The following is a 14,923-nucleotide window of genomic DNA, read 5'->3' on the forward strand; positions in this document are numbered from 1 at the left end:
GTGGACAGAGGTTGTGTGTTCTGAGCAGGCAAAGGAGTTGTAGGGTTCATCTACTTCTTCTAAAGTAACACTCTCAGAATCAGAAACATTAGTATCCACATTTGCTGGAGGGGTAGGCCCTTCTGACCCACTCTCCAGACTTTGTTTTCCTATTATCTTTGCAACCATTTCAGATTTCTTTACTTTACCAGAGAGATTCCTCTCCCTACACATGGTTCTCAAACCTCAACCTCAGCAGTGTAGTTCAAGAGACCCTCTTCAGTGTAGCTTTCCATATTTGACATGATTTCTCAGTTAAATAGAATTTGTGGTGTTAGCCTTGTGGTTAGTTGAACCCAAGCAACAGTAGCACTCTAAGTGTAATCACTCTACTTCCAAATCCTCACCGCTGTACACCAGTGTTAGGCAGAGTCCTGTGCAGTGCCCTTAGGGACCACTACATACAATTAAGAATACAGGTGGAAATACAAGTTTTACCTTTGGTACAAGCCAGTACTACTATGTTAAAGTGGTAGCAGTAGCAGAGCAGTCAGGCTTATCTCAAGAGTATATGAGCAGTAGCAGAGATTATACAAAGGGACCACAATTACTGTGACTCAAGCAAACACTGACTCAAGGTTTCAGGTAAAAAATATAAGTACATTTATTTTTAAACCATTTGTTATAAACACAACACTTCTATTAATTCAAAATCACACGTAAAATACACCACAACCAACCAATTCACTTTGGTACACTCTAACTCCAGGTAAGTACCCTATGTTTTAACGGACTGGTGTTGTGAAACAAAAGACGTTACCGGGAATACACTTGCGATAACTTTTTGACAGTAATGACAGTTCGGTCTTACTAAAGAAACACGTATCCGCGGCAAGAAATGTTAGTCGGGCAAAAACACACTTAGCACCTGAGTTAACCAGAGAGAGTTGGGGCAGAAATCATAGGCAATACTTTTGTCAAGGCAGACAGAATCAGAGAACACTCATAGACAGAAATTTGAGAGTCAATAGGCCGGAGCCAGTGTCAAGTGGAACCGGGTTCCTGTTGTCGAGGATCACAAAGTTGGATAGTTCGAGATTAAACGTTGCCAGGAGTACTTAGATATTGTCAACAGAGGAAGCAAAAGTTATAAGAAGGAGGCAAAACAAGGACAAGCCTTGGAGGTGAAGAAAAGGGGTTCACCCTACTTCTTCAAGCATAACACAGTACCTTATTCAATGAAGAAGCTGGTGCAACGGCAGTTGTTCCTGGTAGTTTCCTGCAGACCCACGGTTCCTGGAGCTTCGGTGTGAAGGAGGATGTCTGGAAGGACGTCTGGAGGGGTCTGCACCACACAGGGATGAGGACGGCAGCAGCGACGGTGAATAAAAGGTGCGCTCCTTAAAAACAGGAGAGGTTCTTCAGATGGCTATCCGTACCACTACAGCAGAAGAGCTGGATATCCCCACCAGGCTCAAAGGAAGAAGACTCCGGACTGGATCTTCTCTGGTCGTCGAAGGGTAGATAGCTCAGGACTGCAGCAGGGCTTCACCGGGACGGGGTAGTTGCAGCAGCCGTCTTCTTCTCTGCTTCTCTTCGGTTCCTTGTAGTTCCAGTGGCGACTCTGACTTCGAGCCCAAGAGACCTGCCTTTTATGCGAAAATCCCTCATTCACACAGCCTGGCTGTCAATCACGCAGCAGGGGGGTTGTCCAGCCCGGACAACCACCTCAGCCACTCATGGCAAAGTGCGACTTGGGTTTCCTAGGATACCCTGTGCAGGGGATGACTACACCCCTCCCTCACATTCAGCCCACCTAGACACCGAGGCGCCTAGAGGAGGGCTTCTTGGCAGAAGCCTGCCAAAAGACAGTGAACAAAGGAGGCAAACCTGGTTTTCCGCGCAAAGTAAAACACAAGAAGGACTTTAACAAAAAGAAATGGCTACTAAACCCAACCGGAGCCAAAAAAAAAAGTATTTGGTCAAGTCGGTTTAAGTTCGAGGCTAATATAATAGCCTAAAAGAATACCACGTTTATATAGTATAATCGCGGTAGAAAAGTTAGGGTAGATACCACTGCCACCAGCCAAGTCTAAATGTTAATAGAGCGAAACAATGCTCTTGGAGGTACAGATAAAAAGGGATATGGAGTAACCCTTTCCAGTACTCCATGTATGATGGGGTGTACTGGATCTGTGGTAAAATGACTAAGTAAAGTTAATAGCAACTTTACCCTTTTCTGAGGGACAGTAGTCAGCCTCAGAAATGTAGTTGGTGGGAAGTCTAAAAGACAATCCTGTGTCACTGCACTGAAGGTGCTGTGTAACACACAAAAGAAGGGGGCTACTGAAGTGGTGTACTCCAGAGTCCACAATCACAAAAACAGATGAAACACACATGGCAAAACATGGGTAAGAGTGTGGGAAAAAGTTCACACTCTTACCAATTGAAAAAACTAACTCCAAAAGTCCAGCAAAGCTGCTGGGGACTCAATAGGTGAGGGAAATTAGCCATAAATTGAGAATTCTCCCTAACATCCAGCCCATCTATATGTTAATAATCTGTGGTCTAGAGTTTGTGCCTAGTTCACATACAGTTTATACAATAATATGCATATGTATTACTTGAGTTTGTATTTTCGCGGTGATACAATGACAACGTATGCTCTCAAATCCTACAAAGAGCATCTTTTACAATTATGTTACAATTGAGTAAGGCCTGTGTCCACGCTTGGCGTTTACTCTGCATTGTCCCAGACGTGTATTCGTGCATTAGTCTTGCGAGCACAGACAATGCTGGGGCAACAGTTCATGCTTAGTACAAGGCCTTATTACCTAGTCCAAACAGTTGGCTCTTGGTCAGTCTAAACATTAACAGAACTCAAAGGTCGACAGGCTTGGTTGCGAGTTGAAAACAAAGTCCACCATTTTAGAACAGAGAATATACGAACAGAAATCAAAATGGAGGATGATTCTAAAATGGCGGCGAAGTCGATCCAAAATCGAAACTTTGCAACACGGTTTTCTTCACAGAGTGACTAGGCTTAGGCCAATAAAAATCAAAAGAAGGTATAATATGAATTCCTGTTTAACAAACCCTCCTTTTGGTCTAAGCCAAGCGCAAAACTACAACTAGTCGCTTTACGAGTAACTCCATGTCTCAATGTCCATACAACCTGAATCACATTCATCAGATATATCAATCGCCATAAGATCTGCAGCAGAAATTTCCTTCATCACAAATTTGTTGGTCATTCTTTCCGGTGCGTGTACCTTTGGTCCTAACATTCCCATAGTCTGTGCACAACATCCCCCTAATATTGAACATATGGCAGGAAGACATTGTATATAGCAACAACAAAACAACAGAATACCCAGAATAATCAATAAGACCGAAAGATGTTTCCATCCCCAAGATCGTAAGAAGTCCCAGAACCAAGCACTAAGATCCCAATTTCCATAGGGAACATGCATTCCTGAACTTAGGATGTGCAGATTTTGTATAGCCTTAAAGATGGTTGGGGAGGAATCTGGTACGTAAACGCAGCACGCGGACCCCACTAATTTGCATACTCCACCACGCTCAGACAGGATGACATCTAATGCCATCCGGTTTTGTAGCACCACTAATCTGATTGCTTTCTGCTCTAGAATCATGTTATAGAGTATGTCAGTGGTCCGGTTGATGGTTTTCTCCAGTACTCTCGCTAGTCTTCTGATATCCTCGGAATTCATAATTTGTCCCCAAAATAGTACAAAAGATTTTGCTACGTCACCCAGAATTTGTGGAGGAGTATCACTGCTCTCATCCCGCCTTGGACGAGCCGTAGAGATTTCTGTGGTACTAGCTATAAATACCCCTGGCAGCAGAATTCCTAAATAACAAGTTCCCTGCCAATCCCTAGGTAGCCATGGGAAAGCTTCATTCCTGCAAACGAAGTAGACAGGTTCGCCTATGTACAAAGGTCTGGCCTCACTGGTCAAGTTTGCAACACTAGTACAGCCCTTGAAATCACCCATTGACTGAGTACCATTCCTTCGTATGCAGAAAGAAACTGAGTTGGGGCTATGGTTCACAGTATAGGAAGGTGGAGTGGCATCCCTATTGCCTATAGGAGCCATCTTGAAAGAGATCAAAGATTGAAAAGGTCTGGAGAGTCTATCAGAGGGCCTTATAGAAGCAACATTAAGCTTGCTCCTATTCGCGAAGAGTGAGCTATCCAGGGGCGTTAGAACTCGTCTTTCAAACTAGTTCAAATTTATTCCATCAAAGTTCCCCGAGATGCTATCATTCCATCGGCTAAAGAATATGCCCTTAGAGAAGCATAACATGCAGTAGTTAGAGGCAAAGGATGAATATACCAGCCCAACCCTTTTTCCCCATGTTGCGTTAAATGAGAGCAAACCCAACAGTCTGTCTTATTCAAAATGGCATGTGTTGCGTTCATTATAAGCAGTAATGTATTGTTGTGATAACTCTGTCTATGTTGAGAGTCTCTAGTGGACAGAGTGTGCAGATGCATGAAAGGTGTAGATACAGTAGGAACATTCTCAGTAGGCAAGAATGTTTCAAGCAGATATACTTCTTCCATATACCAAAATCCTAAGGCAACTACTATTGTGAAACCGGTTAACATAATTACAAGAAAACAATACCTCTTGAAAGACCATGTATTTGATCGTCCATTGTTATTGTGGGCCACATAGTCACCTGTTTGTTCCGTACGAGTTGGGGCGATAACAGGCATTGTTCCTTTGAAACGAAAACTCTGCAGTCCGTTTGCTGGTGATCTCCTGATCACGCGTTTTCTTAGTTTTTCCCTATCCCCAGCCAACTACTTTCCTTCAGATGCAAAAGATGGGGCGAAGGACAAGCCCTATGGTAATTTTCCTGTGGGCACAGCCAAACCGTGCAGTAAGTCTAGCTCCGTGGACCCAGATTGTACCCTGTGACGCCTGGTACAGTGTGATCTGCAAACAGTGCGTCGTTGCCTCCTGATGGAAGTGATGAATTTGAAGCAGAACCAGAAAAGGGTGCAAAAGGATCTGCAGGAGAGTGTGGAGATGAAGCAGCTGTTTCCCCACGACCCACGGGCACTGGGAGTGTCTCCGAAGCACTCTCAGTACTGCTCAATGCTGAATGATCGCTGGGAGCAGAGCAAGTAAGTTTCTCCTTATCTTCTCTGTCGAATGGCAAAGGGAAAGGTATCCTCTTGACATGCAAAGCATGTATCCAATGTTTCTTTCCAGTTACTCGTACAGCCGTCTGTGTGGCTAATAGGACCTGGTGGGGCCCTATCCACCTCGGTGTGAGACAGGATGCTCTATCAAATGCTTTCGTGAGCACCCACTGTCCAGGTCGGATGCTATGACCTGACCCCTCGTATTTGGCTGGGAGGGCTTCTCGCACCTGTTGATGATTCAAATACAGATTTTTAGTTATCCGCTCACAATACTCAGAAAGAAGTACATGCTCAATATCCCTTAATTCCCTAGGTTTTGGAAGATTCCAAATGTCAGCTGGCCTACCCATTACCACTTCATATGGGGAGAGCCCAGTTCTAGTCTGTGGGGTGGTGCGCATCGAAAGTAACACTATCGGTAATGCGCCCGGCCATTTCAAATTGGTGCCGGCACACGTCTTAGCAAGCTTGTTCTTTAAGATTCCATTGTGTCTTTCTACCAACCCAGCATTCTGTGCATGTCTGGCTAACTGGAACCGTTTATCGATCTGTAATCCCGCACATATCTGTAGAATTACAGCAGTGATAAAATGTGGACCATTGTCCGACCAGATGACCCTTGGCAAACCAAACCTAGGAAAATATTCCTTAAGCATGGTTTTCACCGTTGTCATTGCTGTGGCATCTTTTACAGGAAAGGCTTCAACCCATTTACTGAAAGCGCAAATAACGACTAAGACAAACTTGAAATTATTACAACGCTCCATTTCAATAAAGTCAAAGTGGATCATTTCAAAATGGACAGAAGGTGGACCAAAACTATCCCTTGGTGTTGATGTACCCTTTCCCATATTGTACTGTAAACAGACCATGCAACTCTGGACAAAACGCTCAGCAGTTTTCGGGATGTTGACATTTACCCAGACATTTCCTAACATTTTGCAAATCTTCCTAGCGCAGATATTAGTGGGACCATGAGCCATTGAAACCATCATAGTAATGTATGCATCTGGCAGCATCCATTTTCCCTCTAGGTTATCCACCCAACACCCATCGACATCCAACCTCGCCAAGCCCTCAGCCCATTGCTTAGTTTCTTCTAGAATGGCATCGGCTTGGATATTCTTTATAGACTCAATTCCCTCGTCTATGGTACAAACATTTGTGGCTTCCCTTGCAGTGTACATATCTGAATAGAGATCAGTAGCAGTTTGTTTGGCTATCTGGTCAGCGAAAGCATTTCCTTTTCCTACATCATTTAAGATTTTCTGATGTGCCGCGCATTTTATAATTGCTAGCTGAGTGGGAAGTGCAAGCGCTGAAAGTAACCAAACTATCAAGGTGCTATATTGAATCTTCGTTCCATGTGAGGTCAAGAAACCTCGTTGTGCCCAAAGTCTACCGAAGTTGTGAACTAACCCAAAAGCATACTGACTATCAGTACATATGTTTACTCTAAGCCCTCCGGAAAGTCCACAAGCTCGAGTCAATGCAATAATCTCTGCGGCTTGCGTGGAGTTATGCAAAATTCTTTTGGTTTCCACAATCGTGCTTAGTGTAGTGATGACATAAGCAGCAGTGGATGTACCATCCGGAAGTTTGAAACAGGAGCCATCACAAAACAGCTCCCCTTGTGGATCGTTCAAAGGTGTATCTTTCAAATCAATCCTGCCTTTAGTTTCTTGTTCTGTGGCATAAAGGCAGTCATGTGACATTTCATCACTGCAAGCAGTATCTTGCGGGAGAGGTAATAATTCAGCCGGATTCAATACACAACCCCTCTTGATTTTAATATGCATTGCAAACAAGATCAATTTCTATCTCGTTAATCGTGCGGAGGTGAGGTGTTCTGTTTGCTTTCTATTTAATAGAACGTCAACAGAGTGAGGTACCAACAAGGTTAAAGCATGGCCTAGGACCATACCCTTGATCTGTTTTACAGACGCAGCAGCAGCAGCAACAGCTCTCAGACATCTCAGCAAAGCGCATGCAACAGGATCGAGGGTGGAAGAAAAGTAACTGCATGGCCTATTCTTCCCCCCATGTTCCTGCGTTAACACTGCCAAAGCACATCCATCACGTTCATGCACATGCAACTCAAAGGCCTTTTCATAATTTGGTGTGCCCAAAACTGGTGCTGAACACAGTGCAGTCTTGAGCAAATCAAAAACTTTCTGGTGTTCCAAGTTCCATGGCAATGGCAAAGAAATGCCCTTCTTTGTCAAAGCCAAAATTGGTTTAATCACTAGTGAGAAGTTTGGGATCCACTGCCTACAGTAAGAAGCCATTCCTATCAAGGCTCTGACTTCCTTCTGCGTATTTGGGACAGACATGCCAGAAATGATTTTAATCCGCTTGGGCATCAATCTTCTTCCCTCCTTTGACAGGAGATAGCCTAAATATGCGACCTCCTGTCAACAATATTGAAACTTTTTCAGTGAAGCTTTATGTCCATGCTTTGCTAGGTGAATAAGCAACAACACGGTGCCCTCCTTGCAGGCACTTTCTGAATCTGATTTCAGCTAAAAGAAGATCGTCGACATACTGAAGCAACGTACAAGTGACAGGCAACTCAAGTGTATCAAGCTGTTCTTTCAAAGCCCTACTGTAAATGCTCGAACTTTCCGTGTACCCCTGCGGTGCACGGGTGAATGTAAACGAGCATCCCCCTAGGGTGAACGCAAACAGGTATCTGCTATCTTTGTGTATAGGGATGCTAAAAAAAGCATTCTTAAGATCTACGACACTAAAATGAGTAGCAGAAGCTGGAATCATAGTTAATATTGTCGTTACATCAGGCACAATAGGAAATTGTGGAGCAACAATCTTGTTGATAGCGCGTAAATCGATAATAAAACGAAAGGAATTGCATTATCTCCTTTCTTATACACAGGTAAAATCGGACTATTGCACAAACTACCTGCAATTTCTTCAATTACCGCACGGTGTACAAAATCGGAAACTATACACTTCAAAGCTTGCTCACCATCAACTGAAATCTTATTCTGAGGAATACGTGGCAACTTTACTCCAGGTTTCTAAATCATTTTAACAGGCTCAATTTGTAAAACACCGACATCATTGTCATCAATCGCCCATAAACATTAACGTTACTGAACTCCGGCGGTAAAGGTCTAGCCAAAAACTGTGAGGCAGAAAATTGCTGTGGTGAAATCGCCAAATGCACTCCATCTGAAGAACAATGAATTACCGCATTTAATTCCTTCACCAGATTCAACCCCAGCAAATTCTCACCACAGTTCGATGTCAAAAGAAACGGACAGTAATCCGTGAATGGTACCGGCAAAGAAACCAGACTAACCACTGGTGTACCAGAAAACCCTGCAGAAACATTAGTTTGCCCTGACAGTGGAATGTCTCTAACCCGTGAATGATCAATGGAACACTTCTGTGCTCCTATATCTATCAAAAATAGATGTTTCCTATTTCCCACCATCATCTCAACGTAGGGACCTTTCTGATTAACGGGAATAGGCATCGGTTCCAAACCCTGCTTCAGGCAATCCTAGCAAAACAATATATCATCACAGGGAAGGTCTTCAGAGAGATAAGCAGTAGAAGGATGATCAAAAATGTTTCTATTATCCACACTCAGTTGCTGATTATCTTGCGAAATAGACTTAGGATTCTGAAAAAACTGACTTCTACCAGGACCCCCTGCCCCAGGGCAGCCTCTGGATCATCTACCCATGATACCAAATGTGTTATTCGACCTCTACTGGAGGATTGGGCATTGTGCTCGCCAATTACCCTCTTGTCTGCAATAAGCACATTGGTTTGTGTGTACAGGACCCAATGGCACATTATCTTGTGGAACATACTGTCCCCTAAACTGTGTACAACCCCCTCTAGGACCTCTAACAATCTGTTGCAACAATACCTTAGTTTTCAAGTCTCCCTTCTTGTTTTCAATCCTTTCCTTCTCATTATTGACTCGGTTTTCATAATACTGAGCCATATGCAACACTTCAGACTGAGACTTAGCTTGCCAAGTGCTCTCAGAAGTCATAATTTGAGACTGAATGTCAGGCAACAATCCACACACAAATTTGTCTACAAATAGTCATTTTCCAGACTCTGTGCTTAACTCTTGTCCACTGAAATCTGAAAACACTTGTTCAAACCGATTAAAGAATTTGGTAGCACCCTCAGACTTTCCTTGGACACAAGCAGTAAGTTTATCCCAGACAATCCTTCTCTCAGGAATTAAAGCTTTCAATTTTGTCACTATTCTATCAGGCAAAGTCCGTATTACCTGCGGTGGTTTCTCACCAGCTGGCCTATTTCTATCTTGTCTAGCCAAATTATCCCATGTGTCCCCTAACCCTGGTACATCGTCTACTGTCCTAATCTGTTTCCACAAATCAGCAGGTAGGAGCACAGGAAATAACAAATCTATATCACCCAAAGTGAATACTGACGACAGCAAGACAGATTCTATCTCTTTGTAGAACCCTGTCGGATTCTTTCTTATATCTGGGATGGATTGTCTGATGGTGTTCACTTCCTGTCTTGAGAACGGGACGTGAACGAACTGTGATACATAATGTGCATCAATGTCATAGGCGGCTACACACCGTTGCGGCGTTAGCCGGAACCTTGACTTTAGGGACAAATGTCGGAGGAACCTCTCTCATAGGCAACTGAGAAGTAGGCAACTCTGAACGCTTACTGAGCAACAGAGCCAAATTGAGCGCTAAAGCAGCTAAAGAAGTGTCAGACGAAAAAGCTCTATTATAGATATTCAATAATTCTGTGGGACAACAAATCTTTCTTTTTATACATTCATCCTGCAGGTATTCTACCATAACCTGTATCACTTTCCTCTGCATTTCTGGCGTATACTGACTATACGTGTCATATACTTCTACGGGAGATATCGACATGTCATATGGTGCCGGACGGCCAAATTCCAAAGATTGTCTGTCTCTGCGGAATAATGCCCTGAAACAGGCCGACAATTTCTCAGGCATATCAGATATCTGGTGTTACCTGGTCAATAATTGTTCTCGCGAGGACAATGCGCCAAATCAAATTATCAGGATACTTAGGAATCGGGGCACGACTCACCTGATCAAAGAACTAAGGGAGGTCCGATCGGATTACTAAGGACAACAAAGGACCCTCATGGTTGGTGATTTTGGCAAAACTGCCTGAATCGATATATGGACCCTCCTCAAGATGCCGTCTCGGACTGCGTGCTCACCGTCTAGGGATCGGGTCGAGCAGTACTGTTGGGGTGTTGCGTCTCATCCAAGAAGGGGCCCCCTTTCTCACCATCCGATCCCGGTCTGATAGCTGCGTCAACACTTCAACGAGATGGCATTAATCTTGAGGGGCCCTATTCGGGCGTCATCTGTAAAAACAAGGGAATATCGAGGCTGAGTACCACAAATTGAAATACACCAAACACGGGCTATGAAGATTCACAGATCTTTATTCTACTGTACAGTTTACAAAGAAACATAGAAAAAGATAGCTATCTGGCTCTCAACACCCCGCAATGAGTACCAGCCTATCAAAGAGAGGAGAGAGAGTGCTGGACATCTGTACAATCATGTTTTTTATACATTTCAACAATATTGTCCAGCCCCTCTATATGTTAATAATCTGCGATCTAGAGTTCGTGCCTAGTTCACATACAGCTTATACAATAATATGCATATGGATTACATGAGTTTGTATTTCCGCAGTGATACAATGACAACGTATGCTCTCAAATCCTACAACAAGCATCTTTTACAATTATGTTACAATTGAGTTCGGCCTGTGTCCACGCTTGGCGTTTACTCTGCATTGTCCAAGACGTGTATTTGTGGATTAGTCTTGCGAGCACAGACAATCCTGGGACAACAGTTCATGCTCAGTACAAGGTCTTATTACCTAGTCCAAACAGTCGACTCTTGGTCAGCCTAAACATTAACAGAACTCAAAGGTCGACAGGCTTAGTTGCGAGTTGAAAGCACAGTCCACCATTTCAGAACAGAGAATATACGAACAGAAATCAAAATGGTGGATGATTCTAAAATGGCAGCAAAGTCGATCCAAAATCAGAACTCTGAAACGCGGTTTTCTTTGCAGAGCGACTAGGCTTAGGCCAATATAAATCAAAAGGAGGCATAATATGATTTACCGTTTAACAAGGACTGTCCCGAAAATCGGTGCTCTGTCTCCCTTTCTCATGATAATATTTTCTATTGGGAAATGCAGTGGCCCTGATTTTTGTTAGTAGGTCTTCATAGCTGGCAGGAAGGAATGCACAGTTTTACAAAGAAGAAATTCTGCATTTTACGAATTAAGATAGTGGTAGTTAGTGAAAAAGTCATTATAATATGTGCTTATTCCACCAGTAACACTCAAATCACCTTCTCCTCCAACCGCTACTGAAGTGTAGAGCCTTAACAGCCACATTCATGAGTTGTCCTACTTTTATGTTAGTTGCCCTGTCCTTTTTTAAAACTTTTTAAATCTGGTCACCCTATTCTGCAGCCCTCACAGTTTCTTTTAGGAGTGTATGGCAGGACAGAAGGCAGTTTGCCTTTTCAATTTCCCAGCTACGCTCTACTCAGGGGTGTGCCTTTGTTACACCTTGAGACTGCTATGGCTGGAGACACTTTGGATCCTCCGGTTTATTGTGGTTCATTGTTACTGGTGCCTCTTTTCAAGCAATGCATTGGTTAGTTTCTAGTTTTTGCAACAGACTGGTCACACACTTCACTGCAAAAACTCAGGACATCTTGAGCACTCTTTCTTTCCTTCTCCCTCTTCTTTCCCTGCCCCCTGCCTCCTTTGGCCTCAAATCCTCCCTGTGCCTTTCTCTCTTCCTTCTCTCCTATCTCACCTCATGAGGTCACCAGAGTTTTCCGCTCCATGAAGGTCTCCTCCAAACAGGTCTCCCCTGTTCATCCAGAACCATTAAGGACAATATTGTCTCTGTGGCCCCTGCACTTGCTGATTTCTGCAACCATTCCTTTTCTACTGGATCTTTCCCCTCTTCCCTCAAGCACTCCCTTGTGCACCCCTCCTGAAAAAACCTTCTGCAGACCTGTCTTGTCCGGCTAACTACTGCACCACCTCTATCACCCCCTTCCTTGGGAAAAACTTGGGGAAGCTGGTCTTCCCACCAACTGACCCAGCACACTGAACTTGTTGGTTGCCTACACGACCCTCAATCTGGATTCCGAGAATCCAGAGGCACAAACACTGCTCTTCTGAACACCCGTGAAGAACTGCTTACAGCTCTTGATTCTAACTCTCCAGCTGTACTCATTCTCCTTGATCACTCGTCTGCATTTGCTACGGTCAACCACTCCATCATAAAATGGCTTCACAATACCTTAGGTATTTTGGAGCGGGCACTGGACTGTCTGACCTCCTTACTCAATAATCATCCTTCCCAGGTCATTCTGGGCTCCTACTCCTCCCTCACCTCTATTGCCACCTGTGGCGTCCCCCAGGACTCCAACCTTTCTCCCTGGCTCTTTAACATCTATCTTGCTCCGCTCCCACAACAAATGTCCACTTTCTTCCCTAACTTCCAGTGTTATGCAGATGACCCACAACTCTCTTTAAACTTCGCTCTGATCCTCATACCTGAATGCCTATCGGCCATCCAGTCCTGGTGTGCTTCCAATGATATTTGCCTCAATGCCAGCAAGACTGATATCCTTCCAATTGGGACTCCTGGTCCCTCTTTCTTCCCCTCGCTCTGGCTACCCTCCATGGGCTCTCCCCCTTCTCCTTCATTTGAAGCCAGAAACCTGAGAGTCATCTTTGACTCATCTCTTTCTTTCCTCCCTCACATTCAGGACCTTGCCAAGAAGGCCCTCTTTCAACTCCACCTCCTCAAAGGAATCCTTCCTTTCCTCACTTTTCCCCAGAATCCAAATGTCTCTAGAGTTCTGGTTCTCTCTAGGCTAGACTACTGAAATATCCTCTTCTTTAATTGACCTTCTTCTACTTTACGACCCCTCCAGCTAATCCAGAATAGTGCTACAAGACTATCCTTGGCCTCAAGCCTAGGGACGCATCTCTCCAGCCCTAAAATTTCTCTGCTGTCTCCCGGTTGCTGCAAGGATCAAATTCAAATCCCTCTGCCTCATCCATAAGGATGTCTGGGGCTGGGGTCCATGCTATCTACAACTGGCTCTCACTAAATACTCTCCCTCCAGATCTCTACGCACCTCCAGCACCAACTCTCTGTGTGTCAAGCGCTTCGCTAAACAGCGAGCTGGTTGCTGATCTCTTTCCTCGGCTGGCTCCCTCCTCTGAAACAGCCTCCCCCTTCCTCTTTGTCTTGACAGAGATCTCCTCAAATTCTGGAAGCTCCTCAAGACCTTCATTTTCACCTCCTCTTTCAATCCCTCCTTCCTCTGCTAAACACCACATTTGCTGATATTGGGGGTCAGGGCCCTTATGTGTCTAGCCGGGTCCTAGCCTCTTACACCCAATCACCTCAGCCTGGTCTTTCACCTCAGCCTGGTCTCAGCACTTGCCTGGGGACCCACTTGCCTGTGCTTTCACAGGCTTGCACTCACTTATTTGTTGGCAGTTGACCACTCTCACCAAGTCACTTAACAGCTGCTTGCTCCCTAGCACTTCCCTCTGTGGTACTCCTAGCACTTATCCCCCCCATCCCTCATCACTTCTCTCTCTCTGCACTTGCACGTCCTGAATGCTCACAAGGACTAGTAGGTCCACCTCTATCTTTCATTGTTTTATTTGCATTTAATTCCCATGTTCCCCCCCTGTTGCCCTGTGGCCGTTTTGAAACACAATTTACTTGATGTATAAGCACCTTACAAATGAACAATAAATAAAAAATAAAATAAACGGTACAACCTGTTTATTAACTCCTTCCTATTTTGGCTTTCTACATCTCAACAGCTTTTTTAAGCTCATAAGCCATTCGACCACATGACATACAATGACATTCCAGTGGTCTTCAAACTGCAGGGCCCCTATGGGGGCCCAGAGAATGATGTTCAGGGAGGGCCGCGAAAGGCACTTTACTAAGAGATTAAGGTGACTGGTTAGGTAGGAAATATAGCAGTTACAGATTGTGGGGAACCCAGAAACAATATTTTTATTGGTTGGGGGACTCTGTATAAAAAAGTCTGACTACTACTGTATTGTTATGATATGGACTAGGGCTCTCCTTTTCACAGTCACATCTGCAGAGTATTTATTTTGTGGAGCAACAAGAAAGTTGTTAGCCCCCACCCTGTATGTACCAAAATGCCTTTTTACTGTTCATTTGAACCCGGAAATATTCCTTCCTAACTTGCAGAGTCCAGCGTTGGATGGCACGAGTGAAAAGGGCCCATGAGAAAAAACAAGTTCCTGGGGAGGCCAGGTGGACAGAGCCAGAGGAAGGAAGGTCCTCGAGCTAAGTGCGAGGTAGGGGGCTGGAAGGGCTACAAGGGTGCAGGCCCAGCCAGGCTAGTGCGGGGCAGGGGCCCAGAAGGGCAAGTTCAGCAGCGGGGTGGGGAAAGGGGAGACCAAGTTCAGGGGTAGACTGGACTAGGGGGGCTTGGTGCCATGTAAGACTCTGGAGGAACTAGACAGCAAGTCAAGAGGCAGACGGGACATTAGCAGGGGATGGAGGGAGGGAAGGATGAAGAGAAAGGGAAGGTCTTGGGAAGCTTTCTGGAACTTAAGGCAATCCGGCTCAAGTCTGAGAGGTGCAGGAAGGCCATTGCAAAGGGAGGCACCTGTGGAGCAGAGAGATCTACCCCACTC

Source organism: Ambystoma mexicanum, chromosome 10, assembly GCF_040938575.1.
Source record: "Ambystoma mexicanum isolate Mex_15411 chromosome 10, UKY_AmexF1_1, whole genome shotgun sequence".
Classification (NCBI taxonomy): Eukaryota; Metazoa; Chordata; class Amphibia; order Caudata; family Ambystomatidae; genus Ambystoma; species Ambystoma mexicanum.